The sequence below is a fragment of the Solanum verrucosum genome, unplaced genomic scaffold (assembly GCF_900185275.1).
Source record: "Solanum verrucosum unplaced genomic scaffold, falcon-dt-bn FXZP01000115.1, whole genome shotgun sequence".
Classification (NCBI taxonomy): domain Eukaryota; kingdom Viridiplantae; phylum Streptophyta; class Magnoliopsida; order Solanales; family Solanaceae; genus Solanum; species Solanum verrucosum.
Window position 1 is genome coordinate 2181810 of NW_026020680.1, and position 24597 is coordinate 2206406.

A 24597-nucleotide genomic window follows, 5' to 3' on the forward strand; every position below is an offset into this window, starting at 1 on the left:
AAGCATAGTCCTTAACACGCACAATATTTATTTTAAATATGTTTTAGTATTCAAAATGTTCAATTAAATGTATTACCATTGAGTAAAATGTTGTTCTAATTTATAATTAAGTTATTAAAGAGTTTTTTTTTCTATTCTACTATTACTTTAGAATTATAGCTTTCAACTAAATTTACTATTGTAAAAGAATTATTGAATCTGGCAGCATTATCTTTATGGAGTCAAGTGTGAGGTATTCACTAATCAACGCAGTTTACAACATGTGTTCACTCAGAAAGATATGAATTTGAGACAAGAGATGAATGAAATTGCTCAAGGATTGTGATGTGACTATTTAGTATCATCCACGAAAGGTCAATGTGATGACAGATTCATTGAGCCGGGAAATGGTTAGTATGGGTAGTTTGGCTTATTTGGGGATGTTTAAGCGGCCCTTAGCCAAAGAGATTTAGGCTCTGAAGTCTAAATTTATGTGGTTGGGCATGTCACGATCTAAAGTACACCTTATACGTGACATGACGTGTCAGATCCCGAAAGGTCCTACACAAGCCACTTGACATACATATACACAATATAATAGACAAAAGTAGAGTATTTCATATCATGAAAGAGTTTTAACATAAAGGCGGAACTCTAACATAGTCTTGACAAGTCTTTCTACAACATCAAGGAAGTGGTCGGGATGTAACCTGTACACCACGTACAACATTCGTAAAGTAAAGACATAAGAAAGCAATAAAGACGACATGGTTCACGTAGTATGAGGACTCACCAAGTTTTCAAATCTCTAAAGTGATCAACTAGCCACAAACGGATGGAGAGGAGTCGTCAAGCCATGCATTAATGAAACAATGTAGGCACAAGAGTATATGTATATTGTTGTGGTATCATTAAGATTTCTTGTTCAAAAATTACTCATTAGTCAATGATACTATAAAAGTATATATATATATATATATATTAAGGGGTCTTGTTCAAAAATTACTCATTAGTCAATGATACTATAAGAGTATATATATACTCTTATAGTAGCATTGATTAATGAGTAATTTCTTAACAAAAAACATTTATGATATCAATACAATATATATATATATATATATATATATATATATATATATATATATATATATATATATACTGATTAAGTATCAATTAAGCGAAATTATCAGTCTTAATGATACCAATACAATATATGATATTGATTTAGTATCAGTTAAGTGAAATTAGTTTGGGAGAGGAGTATATATATAATGTAATTATTTAGTGAGTGTGAATGTAAATGAGTATATGTTTGTAATTATTTTAGTTTTATGACATATTTGCTTAGTTTCCCCTAAAATATATAATCTTTTGCATCTGTTAATATTTCTTCTTGGGTATACAATTTAGACGACATAAGATTATTGAGTTGGCATAAGAAAAAAAAAATGGGCAAGCTTTTAAAAAAGGAAAAATTGTATGAAATAGCAAGTTATTAATTCAAATTAAATGATATAGTCATACTTTATTTTATTTGTAATTCGAAGAAAACATTCCATTTTTTTGTCATCTGATTCAATATACAATTAGTCATTTTCAATATACAATTACCCATTCGGTATACAAATGTATAAAATGTGTTTGTGTTTGTATAAAACGAGAGAAAAGTGTATATACAAATACAAATACATATATTTTCGTCCTATACACTTATAATTATACAAATGCAGATCTTATTATACAAATTACAATGCATAAATGAATTTATACAAAACTGAACAATTTATATAAAATTGAATGTATCTAGCGAATTATACAAATCAAAAGTTTCATAGCAAAAATAAAATTTGCTATGGAGCGCAATTATGCAAACTATAGATATAACATACAAATATGATTTTTATGTTCGCTATATGTGAAAATTGTTCTTTAAAAAATTACAAAACACTTTTTTTCTTTATTATGATATTGTAAAGTTATAATTCTTTTTTGAGATAAGTGTCAAAAACACACCTAAACTATACCCTTTTTTTTAGTTTCATACCTAAACTATTGAGAGAGTGAGTTTCAAACTCAAACTATCACTTATTAGTTTGAGAAATACACATCTCTCTTTTATAACACTCTCGTCATGATGTGTGTAATACACTCTCTTTTACTTAAAAAAAATTGTCACATGTCCACCTCACACTCTACATAAACAAAACATTTCACCTTGACAAAAACTAAATAAATTAAGTATTAGTGAAAATTAAAGATTAAAAAAATAATATTTTTTTTATAAAATAAAATGTAAAATATTTTTCTTACACCACTCCATCACTTCCTCTCACTGTAACCCCCCCCCCCCCCCCCAATTTCTTTAGTTTAAATTTCTTTTATAAAAGTATATAAAAAAAAATTTACTTCATCTCCCACCCACCCCCCTACCCTTCAAATAATAATTTAGATATTATTTTATTTTAAAAAAAAAATCTACCCACTCCACCTAACCCTTTGCTTCCAATTTTTTTTCTCGTTTTGTGTTATATATATATATCAATTGAAAATATGTTTTACTTGCCGCCACAAGACTTTTTTTAAAATAAAGTTTTAATTTATGTTATATTTGGTACATGAAAATAATTCCTAAAAATATATGTATATATCTAACACAAAACGAGAAAAGTGTAAAAATAAATAAATAAATTAGGAGCGGAGAGTTAAATAGAATGGAGTAGAATTTTTATTTTTTTAAAATAAAATAATATCAATTTATTTGGAGAATTTTTTTTTATAAATAAAGGGACGGGGGATTGTAGGGGGAGGGGGTACGGGGAGGAAGTGGTGGAGTGGGGTAAGATTTATAATTTAAATTTTATTTTTTAAAAAAAATATTTTTTAGGAATAGTAATACTTTAATTTTTAATTTTTAATTAATATTAATAGTTTATTATTTAATTTTGTCAAGGTGGCACATTTTATCCATGTGGAATGTCATGTGTCAAGATTTTTTAAAATAAAAGAGAGAGTTCATTACACACATCGTCATTGATGTGTGTTTCTCAAACTAATAAGTGATAGTTTAGTTCTGAAACTCGCACTCTCAATAGTTTAGATATGAAACTCAAATAAAGGAGATAGTTTAGGTGTGTTTTTGACATTTATCTCTTCTTTTTTTCTCTTTGAACTTTTTGTACATTTTTTTTAAGAAAGTGAGATCAATTACTAACAATGAAACGCTTGACTTGTGAAAATATCGTTTTGCAAAGTTTTGTTATAGAATTTTCTTTAGAGGCTGAGAAAACTAATTCGAATTAGAATTGACATAACACAACTAGATGTTAAAATTATTACCTTGTATAATTTAGTTAGATTTTAACTTAAGAGACAACAAATCATTTGATTTATTATTAAGTTGTTCAAAGGTACTTATTGTATAGTTTTTCAGCGTTCCACAGTCAAAATCTTGATTCCTTAGATTTCATCATTTTAATTAGGGGTGTATAAGTCAAATCGTAAAGTCAAACCGAACCGATGAACCAAATCAAACCAGAAAAAAAAAATTGATTTGTGGTTTGGTTTGGTTGGTTTGGCGGTTGAAAAAAAAAAACCGACCACTCTTGATTTGGTTTGGTATTAAAAGAAAAAAAGTCAAATCGAACTCAAATCAAACCGACATAATATATATATATATATAATTTAATTTTATTTATAGATAAAAAATATTATTTATAATCTACTTTGTTGATATATTTTTAGTTAGTTTATAGTTTTCAATGTTTATATATTTTATTTCAAATTTGGGCTTGTAAAATTTTGTAAATATTATATATATAATTTTATTTTATTTATAGATAAAAAATATTATTTATAATCTACTTTGTTAATATACTTTTAGTTAGTTTATAGTTTTCAATGTTTATATATTTTATTTCAAATTTGGGCTTGTAAAATTTGTAAATATTTTATTTTGTATTAAGATCCGAAGTTACAATTATATTGTTATAGTTTTTCAAATTTGAAGTTAACAATTTACTTTGTAAATATTTCGTTTTGTATTCAGTTTGGCTGTATCCTTTAATCTTATTAATTTAACATAATGAACGTTGATATTTCAAAAAATAATAATTTATACTCATGTGAATTTTACCGATTTTACGAAAATTTCTATTCATTTAACATTTCTTAAGTTTAGCTTATCACACAGGTAAGTGAAAATATATTTGATCACATTTTCAAACATCGTATAGTTGTAAAAAACCAAAAAAATCGAAAGAACCGACTAAAATCGAAACCGAAAAAACCAACTTTGCGTGATTTGATTTGGTTTTTAGATTTAATAAACCGACATAATTGGTTTAGATTTTTTTAATGAAAAACCAAATCAAACCGACCTATGTACACCCCTAATTCTAATCATGGAGGAACAATCTCCATCAAAAAAAGTGACTATAAGTATACATTTGCATACAACAAATTCGTTTGAAATTCATATTTTTCTTTGGGTTTAATTCAAGATCACTTTGAAGCAATTGCAGGTTCTATCGCCAAATCTAAAGCTATTGATTCAAACATACCAAAGAAGGAGATTAGATCTAAGTTTCTCAATGACCCTATCAAGACGAGGTTAAAATCTCTAAAGAAAAAAAGAGAGGAGCAAAAAGAGTTATTGATTCTAATTTGACGATTCTTGAAAAGAAAAAAAAAAGGTACAAGAAACATCTTCTAGTAAAAATGACTCAAAAAGAATTGTGGAAGATGATTTTGTTACAATGGACCAACAAGAAGAAGATGATTTTGAGGTATAACCCTATTTTCACCTCTATTTTTTTAATGTGTATATGGATAATTTAAGTTGTATATAACATAATAAATGATTTGTAATTTCAGTTAATTATATATATTACATAATTAATTAAACAACATATGTATAATAATCAGTTGTGTTATTTGTAAAATTATAGTTATACAAATTCAGATGATATCGTTATACAAATACAACTATTTGTATAATGAAATTATGTTATTTGTATATCTCATATTTAACTATTTACAAATAATGAACCTACATTGTATCCAATGATCTGTGTAACTTATACAAATATTTAAATTAATATTATTTATTAGGGGATCCAATTTATGGTCAACGAAGGTCCAAGAGAAGCCTCACACATGCAATGTTATACGAATGTTGATGTAATTGATTATTTAGCCAAGAAACTCTCTGCAAAAAAAATGCATTTTAATATATAATTATTTAGCAACATATACAATTTGATTTTCTTTTAAAATACTAATACAATTAGGATATACAAATTAGTTGTATTACTATATACAACGTATTTTATACAAACGTTGTTTATATACAAGTTGTTTGCATACATATACAAACTTATCTAAATCAATTACAAACTTCATTTGTATTTTGTATGCACTTAATACATATACAATTGTATGACAGAATCACATATGGAATTACATAGTGACTATTATCATATCATATTCATGAAGTTATCAAAATTTCAGCGAATATAATTGTAAAAATACGAATCAGAAATATAATTCAATCCACTAATTCATATATACTATTTTTAACGCATACATAAATATACAAATACAGTCAAATTTACGTTATACATACATAAGAATACAATCCAAACAAATTTAGTTGATAAAAAAAAAACATGAATTCACCAACAAAAAAAAATGTTAAATAGAAATGTATAAAATTCATTCAGAAATTTAGAAATGACGTAATAAATTGATTGTTGTGTTTATCTTTAGTTGTATAAGCAACAAAGAAATCAATGAATTTTTGTGATAATGCTGAAGAAATATTGATATCATGAACCCATTCCAATGAGTATGGTGTCTTTCTTCAAGAAGAAGAAGTCATATTTGGTAATGATTCTAATTAGATTTAATAACCATCAATTAAGGGACTGTTTTCCATTATGATAACCGAAAATCCACGCAATTAATGAATCTACATTAATAACCAATTTGTATAATTAATTAAAAACGATCGAATTATACAAACGAAATTTGATTTAGCCATTAAAAATATAGCTACGTTATGAAAATAGGCAAACTTTAGCTTAGGAAGCCTATTATGTTTTACATCTAAGTTATTTATGAAAATTTTCCTTATTTTTTACACACACATTTCATGTAGAATTGTCAATATGGACCAATCAAATTCATCTGGGCTAGTCCACACATGGTTGAAATTTGACATATCAAGTCGGACTAGCTCATTATTTTGATGAGCCAAAAAATATCAAGCCCAACCCATTACTAGGTGGGCTACAGGGTGGCTGGGCCAGTATAATTTTTTAAAAAAATATATATTCTTTTTATTATTTTTTTACTTTAAATTCTAATTTTAAAAATATTAAGACAAATGTCTACAAGAATATTACATGGAGTTACTATGCAATATCTCAAGTATGACCGTACAAGAAAATGATCTTCTTGAACGTAAAGTTTTTGTGAAACTAAACCATTAACGAATAACATTATAACTAACTAACTAACTAAAAATAATAACTTGTTATATGTGTATCTGATGGTTTAATTTAGACTTTATGTTAAAAGTTCTCTTGTTATTTACTTCTAGATTTTTGCTTTATTTTTGGATAAATTACCTATATACACACCTTTATTTTCCATAATTTTCATAATTCCCTACCATTTCAAAATATTTTCAATACATAGTTGTAATTATACCAGGTACATCACAAAACGGCTACTAACTCATGTATGAGTCATAAATATTATACAAGGAGGCACAACAAAATAACAAGATACATCTTCATCTATATTGTACGCACTTTAATAATTGTGTCTTATGCATATACAAAAAATGTATCCTTACTAATTTATTCATATACAAACTAATTTATCACAATCAAATCACTATATAATCTTATTTTTTTCAAACTTACATCACATGTATATGATACATTATCATAAATGCACATTGCAATTCAAATCACAAATACCAACATATATAAAACATGTACCAGATACAAAATATATATAATGTATAAACCTACAACACATAATGTATTCCTACTATTTTATCCATATACAACACATAATGTAGCAGACGAATTGATTACACATCACAATACTACAAAATCACATACCTTTTTTTGTCGGATCTTTTAACTCGAAAATTGAAATTATGCTTTATTTTGTATTTTGCCATTACAACCACCAAACTTGGTTTATCCTTATACAATTGCTTCGCTTTCACTTTGATATCGTTCATACCGAACCTCAGTTTCTCAGACTCCAGAATGCCTCAATAAGATTGAATTATTCATTATGAATCTTATCAATTTTGGATAATGGACAAAATAGAGATCTACCAAGAATAGGGAGAAGAAATTAGAAATTTGAATTTTCAATTGTTTGAATCTGTTACGCTATGTCAATGAGTTAATTGATAGTGATGTGAAACTGAAAATCGTCAATTAGGAAATTTCAATTTGATTTTTAAAGTATTCCCCTTTTCACGCGGAACAGATGATACTTATGTATCATCAATAATGTATCCGCTCAAATAGTAATGTATCTGGATGCCCTTAAAAATATGGGATTTATGTAATTAGAAAAAAAGTAGGGATAAGAGGTAATTTCACTCTTACACTATGTGATTCTTATAAATTAGTATAACTTACATAAATCCCATAGTGTAAAATCTAAATTACATCATATCCCTACTTTTTTCTATTTTATAAAAATCCTTAAAATAAAAGGCATCCGGATACATAAGTTTCGTCTCGATATATTATGTGTGATACATTGCAAAAGCTGGCAGTTGCACCTAATAAGGAAAATAGTTGGTTGTTGCGCTTTATTAGGAAAATTAACCTAAAATTGATTCTAAATCTCACGATTCAAGAATATGTGATTGTTATCAATCCATCCCAATCAGTAACAGATTCACATCTTTCAAAATTCAAATTTACATCATCTCCATCAAGCCGCCATTGCAGCTCAAATCGTGAAGAATTCAAACTACTCGACAAAGTTGGTTGATACAATATGAATATATCAATTTTGTTGAGAGAATCAAGAATTTGGGTAAGCAAGATGAGTTATGAAGGTTACAAAAGTGATGAAATTATTGTTGACAATCGATTTAATTTATGAATCTCAAAGCCGCCATTTCAGTCGAGTTGGAGATCGATGAGATTAGGTAAAACTTGAAAATCAGATACATCGTAGAAGGTAATAACTCATCTCCATTGAAAATTAATAACTACATGGGTGTAAAACTATATTTGAAGGTGAAAAAAAGGAGCTTGAATTTGCAATGTATCCTCTATGTTTTGATACAACAGAGAAGATTGGTGGAGAGATACATATCTTTGGTAAAACGATCTGATAGAAAAAGAAATGTGAGTTTTTTTATCTCTAATTCTAATCTTATATGATAAATTATTATTATTATTATTAGCAGATGTATCATGTTGATAATTATTTTTGCTTTTGAAGATTATATGATATTGATAAGATGTTCATGATACATTAGTTGTAAATTGTCATTAGTGTAAAATTAACTTTGTATCTGGTATTTCTACAAAAAATTTGATGGTATGCCATGAATCGTTATGAGAGAGTGTGTATCAATCTGTTAAGCATGAAAAGTAGTAAATAAATGTAATGGGTTGTATGTAATACATACAACAAAAGAGTAAGAATTAACACGTATCATATATATTTTGTATCTCTAATGTGAGAGTATTACTGATTTCTATAACGTGTATCAGGCTAGTGATGTGAATATGATACATACAACCAATGTAATAATTAAGATGTATCAAGTAGTTGTAGTAATCATTATTATGAATGATACATTAATATATATCATTCTTTGAGATATTTTGAATCATTGTACCATTATGTATTTCAAATGTATTGGTGTATGCATTAATATAATAAAAAAAAAAGTATGAATATGTGTTAGTGTGCTTTTCGAATGGTTGTGGCTGGAGTATGAAGGCTTCTGAATGTTTGCAGGTTGTGCATTTTGAATGACTGTGTTTTTCAAATGTTTGCAGGTTGTTCCATCATCTGAGTTTTATTAGTGCATGATCGAAATTGATTCTCAGCCTCTCCCTTCGCGTTGTTTCCACCTTTATGGCGCTTTCCTCCTCTATCGACATTGACTATACACTTGAATATTAAATGTCAAATTCGAAATCTCGCTGCTTCTGTAAAGTAGAAGAACACAACATACAACTGGATAGATTTACATGTATCAACTTTTATGTATTAATGTATCATGTCCATAAAATTATGCTTGATACATTACTATTTATAACTTTAACTTCAGGGTAAAAAGATTTGATGATGAAATATATGAAATTATATGTATTATGTTGTGTAGTCGAATTTTTAATTTGTGAACTAGAAATGGATATATTACTCGTAATACATTAATATTTCTAAAATATTTAGTATATTGATAAGTATTGTAATCTTACATGATTCATTAAAGTAGTAAATAGTGCTCATAAGGTGTTCAATTTTAGATCGATACATTACTGTTTGGTTTTAGATCGATACATGAATTGAAAAATTGTAACATGCTAGTATTATTCAAAATTTAAAATTCTTCTTCCCATTCTTCCCAAAAACTTTCAATTTTTGAATCAAACTTGTCAACAAATTGTACTAATACAACATAAACTTGTCAATCTTGTCAAGACATTCTAAAATCTGAAAAAGTGAAGTGAGGTATGAATGATACAAAAGTGATGAAATTGTTGTTGGTCAAAATATCGATACATTACTGTTTGATTTTAGATAGATACATTATTGTTTGGTTTTAGATCGATACATTAGTTGACAAATTGTAATAGTCTAGAATTATTCAAAAATTAAAATTCTTCTTCCAAAAAACTCTCAATTTTTGAATCAAACTTGTCGACAAATTGTACTAATACAACATGAACTTGTTGATTTTGTTGAGACATTCTGAAATCTGGAAAAGTGAGGTGAGTTATGAATGATACAAAAGTGATGGAATTGTTGTTGGTCAAAATATTAGTTTTGTGAATCTCTAATCAATCATTGTTGCTGAATTATAGATCGATAAGTTGAGGAAAAAAATTGTAAATCAAATACATCATTGAGGTGAAGAAACAAGAGCTTGAATTTTCAATGTATCCGCTATACATTGGTACAACATATGAAAAGGCTGAAGAGATACATAACTTTGTTGGATACATGTCTCTGTGGTAATTGCTATGTATCAGATACATTTAGTATAAATTCGAATTTACGTATCATGCCTAAAAAATTAATGCATGATATATTACTATTTATGTATCTTATTTTGTTTGAGAAAAACTGTATTTTATCAAAAGATACATTATACATGATAAATTACTATTTATATGTCACGACCCAGACCGTCGTGATTGGCATCCACACTAACCCTCCGGTGGGAGAACCACTACTACAACCCAAACCAAACAACTAAACCAAAAACTAAAGCATTTAAGGATACGAAAATAGGAATAATAGCCGAAATTAAAGTTCCCATAAACTTCCAAAAAATCTAACAACTAACAATGCGGAAAATACACCTAGAACCTGAAAGTCAATGTACCAAAACATCTAAAGTTCAACAAGTCTAAACAAGAAGGGTCACAACCCCAAACTAATGAAAAAATCCACAAACTAGAAAGTCTAAGTCCGAAATGTGGACATAGACGAAGGAGAACTCATGGCAGCCTGAAAGAATTGGCTCACCCTTGAATTCGAACGATGATCACTGATATTCTAAGCGAGGTCTGTCAATAGCCGCTTGAAGATGCCCTATCCTCAACAAAGAAAGAACAAGTGCAGTATCAGTACACAACCACAGTGTACTGGTACGATCACACGACTATCCCACTAAGTGCAACATACATAAGTCAATACAATAATATAATCACATGCATATATCGAACATATGCAATATCATCATCATTTACGAACAACAAACAATTTCACATTTCTCAAGATACACAATTATTTCAAATCATTGGTTCTCTCATGGAACCCAAACCCAAACTGTTAGCATACCGAAACATGGTACCCGATCTAATGTTTATGTCAGAACATGGCAATCGATTCAGGTTAGTGTGTCGGAACGCAATACTCGATCCATTCAACAAGCCACAATCAAAATCACAAAGTACATTCTCAATCATACAACCAAGTCATGATTCATGTCATTCATCATTCATTTATCCTCATTTACAGTTAATGTGATCAATAATGCAACATTCGCATACAAACATGTATCATAATGAAGCAAGAACAAACATGCATCACACAATCATAGAATCACAACCATCACCTACCTCGAAACAAGATTGAAACCCTAAGAAACTTGATCCTTCCCTTTCCGGATTCGTTCCGCTTGTTCTTGGTCTACAATAATCAATATAATACGGGAATCAATAAGCAATCACTAATTACCCGAATTACTAACAATCCTATGAACCCTAGAGCATACCCATGATCCCAAGTATCCAAATTAGGGTTGTTTCCACCATAGATTCTACATGTAAACCCTCCCCCATCGATAATTACCCATTAGATTACGTTCTACGGATTCGAGGAGTTAAAACCTTACCTTTAGCCTTAAGAATAGTGGAAAACTGTCAAGAATTGCCAGGGGTTCGTTTATTAGCTCTAAAAACTTAAAAGTGCATAATAAAGACGTTTTGGGGTTTACGACTTTAAGTCGCGTCTGGCCCGCCACAACGGCCCTCTCCCCGCTACAGCGACCAAAACCACCGCCAAGGCAGCTTGCACGAAAAGTGAGCTATTTTAATAATTCCAAGACCCCCATTTCACAACACATATTTAACCAATGACTCTCAGAAAAATACCATGTACGCTAAGATCAATTTCGAGAGTTCTACTCACCCAAATTCAATTATGTAAAGTCGTATGGATTCCTTAACGACTTATCTAACTACTCATGTAATCAAATTCATAATTAGATCACCCAATTACTACCATATTTCCCTAGACTTTAATAACTTCGATTTTGTCCAAATTTGGACTAGGTTGGAAAATTTCAAATTACTACGAAAAAGATTTTCAACCCAAAAATTTTCCCCGTTGGATTTTCTATAACAACAGAACCCGATTGTTACTTGATGTATCAAACATCTGATAATGTATCATAGTACTAAATTTTCTGATCATACTAATATATTCTTATGCTCACTTGCTTTTGTAGTAACATGAATATTTCATCTGTGGGTTGGAGTTCTGAAAAATCCTCCATTTCCTGTTGATTCTTGGTGCTATCATGAATATTTTCATCTGTGGGTTGGAGTTCTGAAAATCCTCCATTTCTTGTTGATTCTTGCTAGTATCATGAATATTTTCATCGGTTAGAGTTCTGAAACATCCTCCATTTCTTGCTGATTCTTGATAGAATCATCAATCTGTATTTGTAGTTTTAGAACAAACAATTGTTAACAAATATATTAATGAATACAGTTTAATTAATAACTTGCAATGTATCTTATGTGTGTATCTGATACATTTTAGTAAATTTTGTGTATCTGATACACACTGAATAATACATGTTTTGAATGCTACACCAATGAAGATTATTTTTATATCAATAATTTCACAAAATTACAAGAACTCCTCACATGAAACAAAAATGCACACCAGTTGAACATGATACTAAAATTGTCCAACCCTTAAACATGATACAAAGAAATGAGTACAGTTAACTTAGTAACTTGCCATTTATCTTATGTTTGTATCTGATACATTTTAGCAAACTTTTGTATTTGATACATACTGAAAAAACATATGTTTTGAATGATACACTGTTAAACATTATTTTTGTATCAATAATTTCAAAAAATTACAACAACTCCTCAATTAATGAACAAAATTAGGGATTAGTGTATCAACTAATTAAACTTAAATATTGATACATTACAATATGAAACCTTATATTTTCATTAATGTATCATTATTTGATTAACTAACTAAAACAACTTCAACAATCGATAAAAGAAGATCAACATACTAACCTTAGGTAAGGATGGTTGAGAAATTGCAGGAGCAAATTTTTGACCCCCCTTTTGGTGGTTTTAACAACCTTTGTTTTCCAGGTTAAAGAAGAAAAAATTGAAAACAAATGATGAACCTGATCTCTAGTAGTAGCACAAGTTTAGCTATTGCATTCTGATCTGAACTGGCGGCGGTAGCATGAACCCGATCTTCGATAGCAACATAAATTTGATTGTTGCATTTCTATATGAACTGGTATCGGTAGTCATTGACACAATACTGTGATTGCTCAAAAGAGGGGATATGGGCAGTTGAAGTTTTGAGAGAAATTGTTTTGACAAGAAAGAGACTGATTTCAAATTTCAAACTAATGGAGCAATTAACTAAAAAGGTCATTGAAATAAAAATTGGGAGAGATTAGTGGAGTGAAATCAGGAAGTGATAAATGTGGATTTGGGGAGTGGGGAGTTATGTATCCAGAATTTTGATTTTGTGAGTAAAATAAGGGATTTTGAATTTTTTTAGAAATGATAGGAAATTATGGAAATTATGGAATTTAAAGATGTGTATATAGGTAATTAATCCTATAAATTATACTTTATTTTTCTCGGGCCCATAGGCATGCCAACCCACATTGTTCAAGCCCCTTAGGTTAGCGGACTTATTCGTGTTGGGCTAAAAAGCCCGGTTGTTAAATGGACTACAAAATTTTTAGCTCAACTCTATGAAATTACGGGTCTGATCGGGTCTAATCTATATTGATGACTGCAAAATCATGTGTGTAAAAAATGATATTTATTAATAAGGAAAATTACTTAACATGACAAACATGTGATATGTATTTACGATAAATCACTGTAGTTTAAAGTATTACAATTTGCAGCTATATGTTGAATTTATAACAAATTTCTCTATCTTCTCTACCTTGCCTCTCTCCTCCAACTGCCCTCTCTCTCGACCCCCCCCCCCCCCCCCCCCCCCCCAATTCTGCTGAAACATACTAACTAGACTTGTCAACAGTGTAAAGGTTTTCACCATTTGTCGTTTAATTTTTTGGGAAGTTGGAAACTAGAAAGTCTAAATAGACCGGATAATGTATAGTTTTTTTTTTTTAACTTTTCTACCTTTAACACACTATTTTAATGCGTTATACGAAATTTGATTAATTGCTTCTGTTAAAATTGAGGATTTCTAAAAATAAATTACACAACACACAATATATTTAAATAAATTTTTTTATCGAACACCGAATAATAAAAAAAAAGAGTGGCATCTCATGCTCTGGATTTCAAGTGCCTTTAGTTGTCCACCATTTGAGCACAGCTGGGGCTCACCACTGTTTCAAAAAATTGGTACAAATGCTGGTTAAGATGAAGCAATATAGCTAATCACAGCTTTGTGTTTGTTCTTTTTAAATTAGGTGAGACAATTGATAATTCCTCTTACTATCTAGGTGTCAAATGAAATTGTACTGAGGTGATAATTCATTCAACACAATTATAAGTTAGGTATAGACGGGTGCACGCGCACTTCTTTAACTTCAAAAAAAATCATGTGTATATATGTATATCTATTTTGAGAAATTGATAATAACTAGGACATAATTAACAGTGCATCCATAAAAAGCATAAGAGTGTCTTTGTGTTGTTGGTACAATGCAAAGGTACCACCTGCAAGACCTGGGTTAAAATCTAGCTAGAGCCCTATTCACTATTTTTATTTTTATTTTAGCTTAGAGTTCATATTTGAGACATTAGTGGCCAATCGAATACGACATTATCCATCAATTATTATTAAAAATTTCGCTAACACCTAAATTAAAATAATATTAGTGCACCCGAAATCTTTAAATCCTGATTTCACATCTGCTCCTAACTACCTCTCCATTTCATTTTCATCATTCTAATAAGAACTTTGAAAACATGTTGACCTCATATGTGATATGGCTTGAGGAAACTTTTAGATTACATTTACAAATTTGTTTAAGCTAATTTAATGTTTGGTTTTGTTGCAAGATCATACATGGGCCAAGTGACGCACAACTCATAACAAGCACTATTTGTCGTATTGATTAAATTTATAACCAAAAAATTGGCCAACTAAACTTTTGATTGTCTTGTAGGTTTAAACCAAAAATAAACACTAATCATAATTATGCTTGTAGAGTGGTAGAGTCTCATGTTCCAAAAATGCAAACATACTTGACACACAGTCACTAAAATATGTCATTTTAAACAAATTAATTAACTTCTGCTTGATACATTATTAGTGGATATCATCATGATGAATTACCCACCACTAATGGGTACCATTGAAAGTTAACATTTTTCCCTATCTTTAATTAAAAAGATATTGAATTCGATTTTAAAAATATTTTATTTCTCTATTATGGAGTTTTGTATTTCAAACCTTGAAGTTCCAATATCTATGGAAAATGAAACTGTATGATAAAAGCTATTTTTGAAAATTTTAAATACCCTAAAATTTTATTTCTAAAATTTGAACTCAATGATTAGGGCCGGTTCTAAGCCTTAAAAAAGAAAGCACGTGTCTTAGGCTCTCAAATTTGAGGCTTCGTTATTTAGCAATAATATAGTTATTATAGGTTTTGCGTAAAAAAATATTTTGTATTTTCTCGTCTCAATTTGTTTGTCTTCTTATTTCGTTTAAAAAATAATATACATTTTTTGTCAACTTTTGAATTTTAACTTTTTATATGAGATGTTTAAGACTATAAAGTTAAAGGACATCTACATATAGCTCAACACCATAAGATTCAAAAATCTTCATTTACTTTCTTAAACGTCGTCGTGTCAAGTTAAAACATAGGGAGTACTAGAAACAACTTTGCATCTCAAAAATAATATATTTTAAAAAATATACTATAACTTTGCACTATAAAAAAAATTAGAAGAATAGACTCTAAATCAAAAGAAATATCATTATTATTTCAATAGTTTAAAGCGTCTGATGCATTTTGACTTTAGATCACTAATGTGTTTGAGTCACTCATGATATGTCCATGATATTGACTATTTTTTTAAAGATATACGTATAAATTAATCTAATCGGAGAATTTCAAATATAAAATATCTAACAAAAAAGAAAAGAAGATATGATGATGATGAAGAATTGGCAAATAAAAGTAATATAGCATTCGTGCAGCAAGAGTGGCAAACCATATGAAATGGGCGTGCTCGATCAGCTTTTTTTCTTCTTTCACTTAACCTTTCTATCATACCAAAAGCTGACATATACTTTTCAAAACTGGTTTCTAAAGGCCATTTATTTGAGATTATAGACGTATAATATAAATACACTTTTTAACTTTGTCTTAGTTTATATTTTTGTTTTTTAATTTTAAATGTGTATAAGTAGATACTTAAATTTATGTAAAGTTTAATAAATAGATACACAAATTCTATGTGACATAATACATATAGGATACCACGTCACAAATTGATATGTTAGGATGTCTGTGTCTATTTGTTCGACTTTAATTTATTCAAGTTTAAGAGTCTAATTGTGCACACCTAAAAGTTGGAGAGCATAAATATGAGCTAAGACAAAATTAAATGGCATGATTATATATTATGCTTATTAATTATATAATATCGAGTAATATTAAACTACTTTTACTTTGAGGAGTATAATTTTCTATTTTTTAACTCATATATGTTAATTTACGAGTTTCATGATTTTGGTAAAAATCCATTCAAATAAAAAAAATGATTTTTATTTAGTTTGATTTTAGTTTTGTAAATAACCTAATCGAATCAATATATATATATATATATATATATGAACAATTTTAATTTGTATGTGAAAAATGTATTGCTCTAATGAAAAAGAGTAAGGCATGATGCGTCTTTTATTTATGTGATAATATCAATAGCTTATGCATTATTCAATAAGTTTATGTTGTTTAGTACGTTGGATTAGCAAACATTATAAGCAAGAAACTAAACATAATTGGAGTTTTAATATAAAAATTATAAAATTCAAAATGACGCGAAGACAATTCATTTCCTTTTGAATAAATTGTTTTTCCCCTCTTTTTGGATAATTTTTTAAAAATTATTTTTGTGTGTTACTAATAGTGTAATCGAAATTGATAACAAGCAAACCAATAAATACCCTACTCCTATATGTTATATTGAAAGCTATTAGATTCGATCAAATTCTACTTTATTATTTTGTACATTCCATTAATATATATATTCTTTCTTCTCATTTTATGTGACATTCTTTTTCTTTTTAGTTCGTCCCAAAAAGAATGTCATTTTATTATAATTAAAAGTATTTTAACTTTAAAATTACCTTTTACCCTTTTGAAATGAATCACAACCACATAAATATCCAAAACTGTTTTAGACCACAATTTCAAGTCTTTTTTTTCTTAAAATTTCATGTCAAACCAATAGATATCACATAAAATGGGATGAAATTAAATATTTTTCTCAAGTTGTCACGTCATTAAGTTTACCAACACAACATATAATACATGGATAGCAATTAATTCAAACCATGAAGTACGTGGACGGTCTTGATGACCGATTAATAATTCAAAACCGACCTAAATAAACAAATAATAAATTAAATTAGCAAAAAAAGTAAAATGAGGCATGATTGATTATGGTCAATATTATCAACATAGGTTGTGGTGTGGTGAGACTGCTTCATCCTTAATCAGAGGTTTTGAATTCGAGTTGTGGGTATAGAGGAAATTTTGTTGGTAGTGTTACTCCCGGATAAACTTCGCAATGTGTGATCCAGATTTAATTAGGACTTTAATACGAAATTCGGACATTGAGCGAAAAAAAAATTATGGCCAAGATTTCAAATCTAAGATAATTCCATAATTCATATATCGTATCTGCAGATCCTTTTAAATATTATATTTCTAATTCTCTATGTCATCATCAAGTCTACGCCACGTTTACTTTTCCATTTTTGAAGTTCAAAATATTTGTCAAATGCTAGAATTTAGACGACATTATTGTGAGTGGCCAAATACAATTATTACAACTATTAAAACTATTTAAGAAGTATTCAAACGCTTCCCCAAGTAAACCTCTCCGACTTGTATATTTTATTTTATTTTATATTTGGGATTTGATATTTATATTAAAAGTCTGATTAATATGAATCCATGGTCATGTAAGGTTCATTTAAGGAGAAAGCACTTCTTAAGAAGATTTTCTTTCTATATCTAAAGCTTGAATCTAAAATCTCTAATTAAGGAAGAAAAAATCGTATTTATCTCACCACAAATCTTGTTGTTCATAATTGGCTATCACTCACCTTATTCAGATGTGTACGTTCTAAAAATAAATAAATTAAAATTTAGGTCTCGTAACTTCAAGATCTAATAAAACACCAATTAAATGAACTTGAAAAAATGTAAGCCATAATAGAATTAGGCTTTAGGTCTCGAAAAAATATACGAACTAAAATAAAATTAGAAGCTAGGTCTCGTAACTTCATAACCTAAAACACCAAAAAAATGAAATTGAAAAAAAATGATATAATAATAATTGATTAAGCTTTAGGTCTTGAAAAATATACATAATAATATAAATATGTTTTAGATCTTGTAACTTCAAGACCTAAAACACCGATTAATGATATAAATTTGAACAAATATACTTAATAATAGAATTAGGGTTTTAAGTGTTGAAAAACTAAACGTACTAATATAAAATTAACAATACCTAGTTTACTAAGTACATTTTTTTAATTATTTATTTCATAACAAACTTATGTGACATGCGTGCTAGATTATAATAATAAAAGAATGTTCTCATTATTTGACATAGGGGTGTACATGATCGGGTTGATTCGCGTTTTTCAAATATTAAACTAAATTATTTGTGTCGAATTTTTAAATTTATAAACCAAACCAAACTAATAAAACTCGGGGTTTTCAACCACGGGTTTTTTCGGATTTTTTCGGGTTTTTCCGGTAAAGTATTCATACAAACATATAATTTACTAGTACTTCAAATATTTCTTTAGTCCTACCAAATTACAACTATCTAAGATGTTTCTTAAAAATATAACACAATATGATATGATTAATGACACTAAAATATCCAACAAAAATAATAATAATAATGAAATCGCGTAAAACAAATATTGCAAATTAACAAGTCATAATGAAAATGATCATAATTTAAAAGTACTAAATAAGTTTAATAAGTATTAGTTACATGACTAAATATTAAAGGAAATTAAAATTAGATTATGTATTTTAATTGTCTAAACCAATGTAAAACTAAAGAACAAATATTCAATATTATTGTCATTCTTAGTGTTGAATTGATTTTCTTTTTGCATTAGTATTAATTTGATTTTGATTTAAGCTTTATTATAATTATCAACATTTGTGGACTATATTCTTTATTGGCTCATTCATAATTCTAAGTTTCAAACTTGAAATAATATATTAAAGATAAAAACTATGAAAAAGTATAAGAAATATTTAAAAATTATATCAAAGTAAATATTTTTATGTATAAAATAAAATTTTAAAATTATATATATAATGTCGGGTTGGTTTGGTCTCGGGTTGGTTTTTTTAGTTAAAACCAAACCAACCCAAATATAGCGGGAATTTTTTTTCAAAACCAAACCAAATCAAACCAAACCACTAGTCGGAATTTTTTTTCGGGTTGACTTGATTTGCGATTTGATTCGATTTTCGGTTCAATTTTGTACACCCCTAATTATTATTTTTGACAAGTTCATATATAGTTATAATACTTAAAATAACTAAGTTATAATTATCGAATTAAATAATCAACGAATAAATTGTATTACACACAAAAAATAACATAACCTGTAAACCTTAACTACAAAGAAATAAAACTACCTGTTGTATAACATAGAGTCAATCTCTCTCTCTCTCTCTATATACCATTAAAAAAAAGTGTTAATAGTTTTTGTCATATAATCATTGGCCTTGTTAATCGTTAAGTTTGACCGTTATTATAATTTGATATAGCACACTAATTTGGTACGCTATTTTTAATCTTTGACAAATATATTTTTTCACATTATTTCGATTACTTTTTTCTTTCGTCCAATAATTAGATTTCTACTCATATTAACGCTCCATTTTTTTGTAAAATGGTGTTTAGAACGGGTACATTACTATATATTAGAAATGTGAATGCTGAGGAACTTAGATCAGCCGGTCAATTGACCAATTTACCCTTCCCTTTCAACTTCAACTTCCTCTATTTATATGAAATATTTTTTCTGTTTTAATTTATTTCTTTTATTTTATTTTTATATGTTACTCCATGTTTACAAAAATAATACTAAAAACTTAAAATATTAAAAATTAGGTTAATTTGCGAAATTTAACCTATACTTCATAATTAGAACTTAAGAGTAACATATATTATTTGAAAATTGTATTAAGAGTACTATAAATCACAATAATTAACAATTTAAAATATTTGAAAAACATAGTAAAATGTGATTAACTCTCAAAATTTCACATATGCAACATAAATTGGAACAAAGGGAATAACTTATATCATTTGAAAATTACGTTAAGTGTACTATAAATCACAACTTAAAGTATTTAAAAGCATATTAAAAAATTGATCAACTCTCAAAATTTCACATGTGCCACATAAATTGGGAAAGGAGAAATAGTTCTCCATCTTAACGATGGAAACATATACTCCTATTATTTTAAAATTATGTACTTAAATCTATTAAAAAATTGATTAACTCTAAAAAAAATATCACATGTGCCACATATATTATTTGAAAAGTATGTTAAAAATATAATAAAATTAATTCATAACAAAAATATTTAAAAAATTTGTTTACTCTCCTAATTCTATGTATGTCACAAAAATTAAAATAAATAAAGTAATATATATATTAGGCTCAAACTTGCCCGGACTTTTGTATCTAGTTAGACAAAAAGAATAATCAAATTAAAGTTTAGAATTCCAAGTGATCAGATTTTTAATTTATTCGCAATTTCTTAAATAAATTGAAGACGGTGGGTGTTGTCGTAATATGAGATTCCCACATGATTTATGAAAATGATTAACCATCTAATTAACTGTTAATTAATATTCCTATTTATTTTATTTAATCCTTATACTAAAAATTATCAATTTTATTTATTTATTTGAATATTTTTGCAAATAAAGAAAGCTTATTATTTACTTACAAATTTTAATACTTTTCTTATTATCCTAATACTTAGATTATTTACTTACAAATTCTAATAATTTTGTTCTTCTTATATAGAGTATAACTTTATTGATTGACCGAGACACGTGTGCAAAATATGTACACTAAGTTAGTTATATTAAAAGCATGAAGATCCTTATAAATGTTGATTGAATTTTTTTCCCTTCACTAAAATACTATATAATAGATAAAATTATCATTTCTTAAATTATTAATGAATTATATTTGTAATGTTTAGAATTAAGGTACCATAAAATACATGATAAAAGGTATTAAGAGAATTAATAATTAAGGAGACTTAAAATATATGATAAAATAATTTTTTTAAAAAAATTCAAAAATATACGGTAGAGTAATTGAATGAAATTCTATTTAGATTTGTTTATTTGGCCAGTAATTAATTACTTTGATCAATATGGATTGAGTGTAATTGAGGGCAACAATTACACTCACCAGATATGAATTGGTGATCTTAATCACATGACATGCATGATATTACTATATTGCGTTTTGTGTACGATGTTTATATTGAAACTCGGCTATTTTGAATTCGTGTTGTGTAGGGCCTCATTCGGAAGGAAGCGCTCTTTATCAAGGACTTTTTCATATTCAAGACTTGACCAAGAACTTCTGATTAAGAGAGGAACAATTCATCCACTGCACCACATCTTTTGGTGATAGTACTATATTATGTCATCAATTACTTGAAGAGCGACAATTACACGACCTAATAAGTATATTGTGGTTACCAAACATCATGCCCTTACTAGTTTCGTAATTGATTCATCCAAATTAGTACTTTCTCTGTCCCTAATTACTTGTCCACTTTTGAATTGACATACCTATTTAAAAAAAAAAATTGACATAAGTTTACTATTTTACCTCTATTAATTATGGAGTGGATGAATTAAAAACTTAAGATTTTCAAGAAGCTACACCTTTTTCAAAGTAATTAATTGAGGGTATAATAGGTAAACAAAAATCACCCTTTCTTGATTTGTCAAAATGGACAAGTAATTAGGAACAACTAAAAAAGGAAAAATGAACAAGTAATTAGGGACAGAGGGAATAATATTTAAGACAACTGAGTATTAACTTATATAATTAAATTCACTAAAAATCTTAATAAAATTTGATTTGAACCTATAATTTTAAAATAGTAAAAAAATTGCCTGTGTTTTTAACGTGTTCTTTTTCCAAGTAAAATGCACTAGATTTTATCATAATGAACTCCGGATTATCTGTTGTTGCTAATTTTTCTGCTGAATAATAGTAATCACTACTCGGTCTTTCCCCTTTTTCGTAATAATTTTTTTTTTTTAGTCTGTTTCATAAAAATAATAAATTTATATTTTTGAAAATTTTTAAACTACATTTTATCCTAGATAATTTATATTTATACAAACTTTATACTTATTTTAAATTATAAATATTCAAAAAATATTCTTTTTTTTGTTTAACTTGATGGCAAATGAAATAACATTATATAAATTAAAACAAAGAAAATACAGTATTATAAAGAAATCCATATTTTTAAGTGCAATAGAAAGGGATTAGAACATTCTAACCCCAGATTTAAAGTACAATAAAAATTGACTGGTCTGCAAAAAAGAGTTTTAACTGTTTAAGGCTTATGTGAGTAAAAAAGTATTCTTTCTTCTGATGGGTGATACATATAAAATTAAATTGTTGCTACAAAACAAAAAATAGGAAGATGCCTCATCTGTCTGGACAACTGGCAATGTTGAACAATATTTTTGTACTTTTACATTAATTACCAAAAATTTTAAAACCATACAATAAATCTTTTATGTGATGAAAATAATAGATACCTACAAAAGGATGTAGTGGTCCTGTTATAATATATCCAATCTTATGTCGATCTGATTATCATGTGAAATGAGAGAAGGGATTGTGCTTATATATATTTTCTTTACGTGAGTTAATTTGATTAATTTTTATAATTAAATTAGATTAAATTAATTTAATATTTTAAAAATTAAAATTCAGATATTCAAAAATTATATGAAAAATAATTATAAATTGTAATTTTTCATATCGATATGGTGAAAAAATATAGCTTAAAATATTTATTTGATTCTCGTAATAGAAGTATTTTGATACAGAGAGAGTAAAACTCAATTCTAACTTGTCTTCTTATTATACAACCTATGGCCTATGTGATCTTGTTTGGATAGCAAACATGTGAACATGTTCATGTATGACTATTTTTATGAAGCACATTTTTATATATAAGTACAATTATTGAAAGATATTTGTTTGTATTACTAAAAATAAATAAACATGGAATCGTTTTATCACGACCGTAAGTTATGCCATAGTTTTGATTACATATCATACACATTAATTAATCAAGATAAAAATTAAATATATTTAAATTGTGCATCAACAAAGATTAATAATTAATTCCTCTTTCTCATATTAGCTAATCATTTTATTAAAAATAGTTATCTCATATTAATTGATCATCTTACTAACTAAATCAAGAAGCATTAATTAAATTTTTTCTATAATACATTTTTGAAAGTATTCACATTTATTTGTAAGATTCCCAAGAAGTTCTGTAAGAAGTAAATTAATAAAATTATCTTCTTATTTATGATTTCTTAATACGTGTGTAAAAAAGAAAGTTGAACAACTAATATGGAAGGAGGGAGTATTAAAGATAGAGGGTTGAAAACACCCCTGAATTTGATGCAATTTACTAATTTCGTCTCCAAACTAGTAACAGCTTTAAAAACATCTTTCTACTTGATTAACTAAATTTAAATACACCTTTAATCTGTCACATGACATAACAAGTAGTTTCAAACTCTTGTAGGAGCATGTAGCTCTTAATGAAAAGTCGAGATCTAAATTTGGCTAGAATTTAGGATGTATTTAAGTTCGTTTAATCAAATATTTTTTAAAAAACTATAAATAATTCAAAAATAAAATTAATAATTCACATTAAATTTAGATGTATTTTCGATATTTCTACGTATGTTGAATGTTTTTCACTTGTAGTAAATAAAACAAAAAGAAGAAACGGCTAAAAGTGAAAAGTTGCATTAATAACCATAGCCTAAGATTCCAAAAGACACAATCATCGCCATGGTGGGTCCCATTCACCCTCTTCTTCTTCTTTTCCATTTAAATAATACTACCGTTTTCCCTTTATTTTAGTAACTCTAATCATGTTTATATTGTTTTTTATTTTTACTTACTATATAGTTAATTAAATAATTAAGTACAATTTACTAACTAAACTGTCTTTGAACAAACTCTTCTTTTTTTAATTACTTTTCAAACGTAGATAGAAATTTAAAAAAATCCAAAACTATGCCCTAGAAA

At 27.5% G+C, this 24597-nt stretch overlaps 1 protein-coding gene across 1 annotated transcript in view; it reads left to right on the top strand.

The window, feature by feature from the left end:
* LOC125812167 (superoxide dismutase [Cu-Zn] 2) overlaps nt 1-24597 on the top strand; it is a 128442-nt gene that overhangs the window by 70698 nt on the left and 33147 nt on the right. The gene's annotated exons all lie outside the window — the stretch shown is intronic.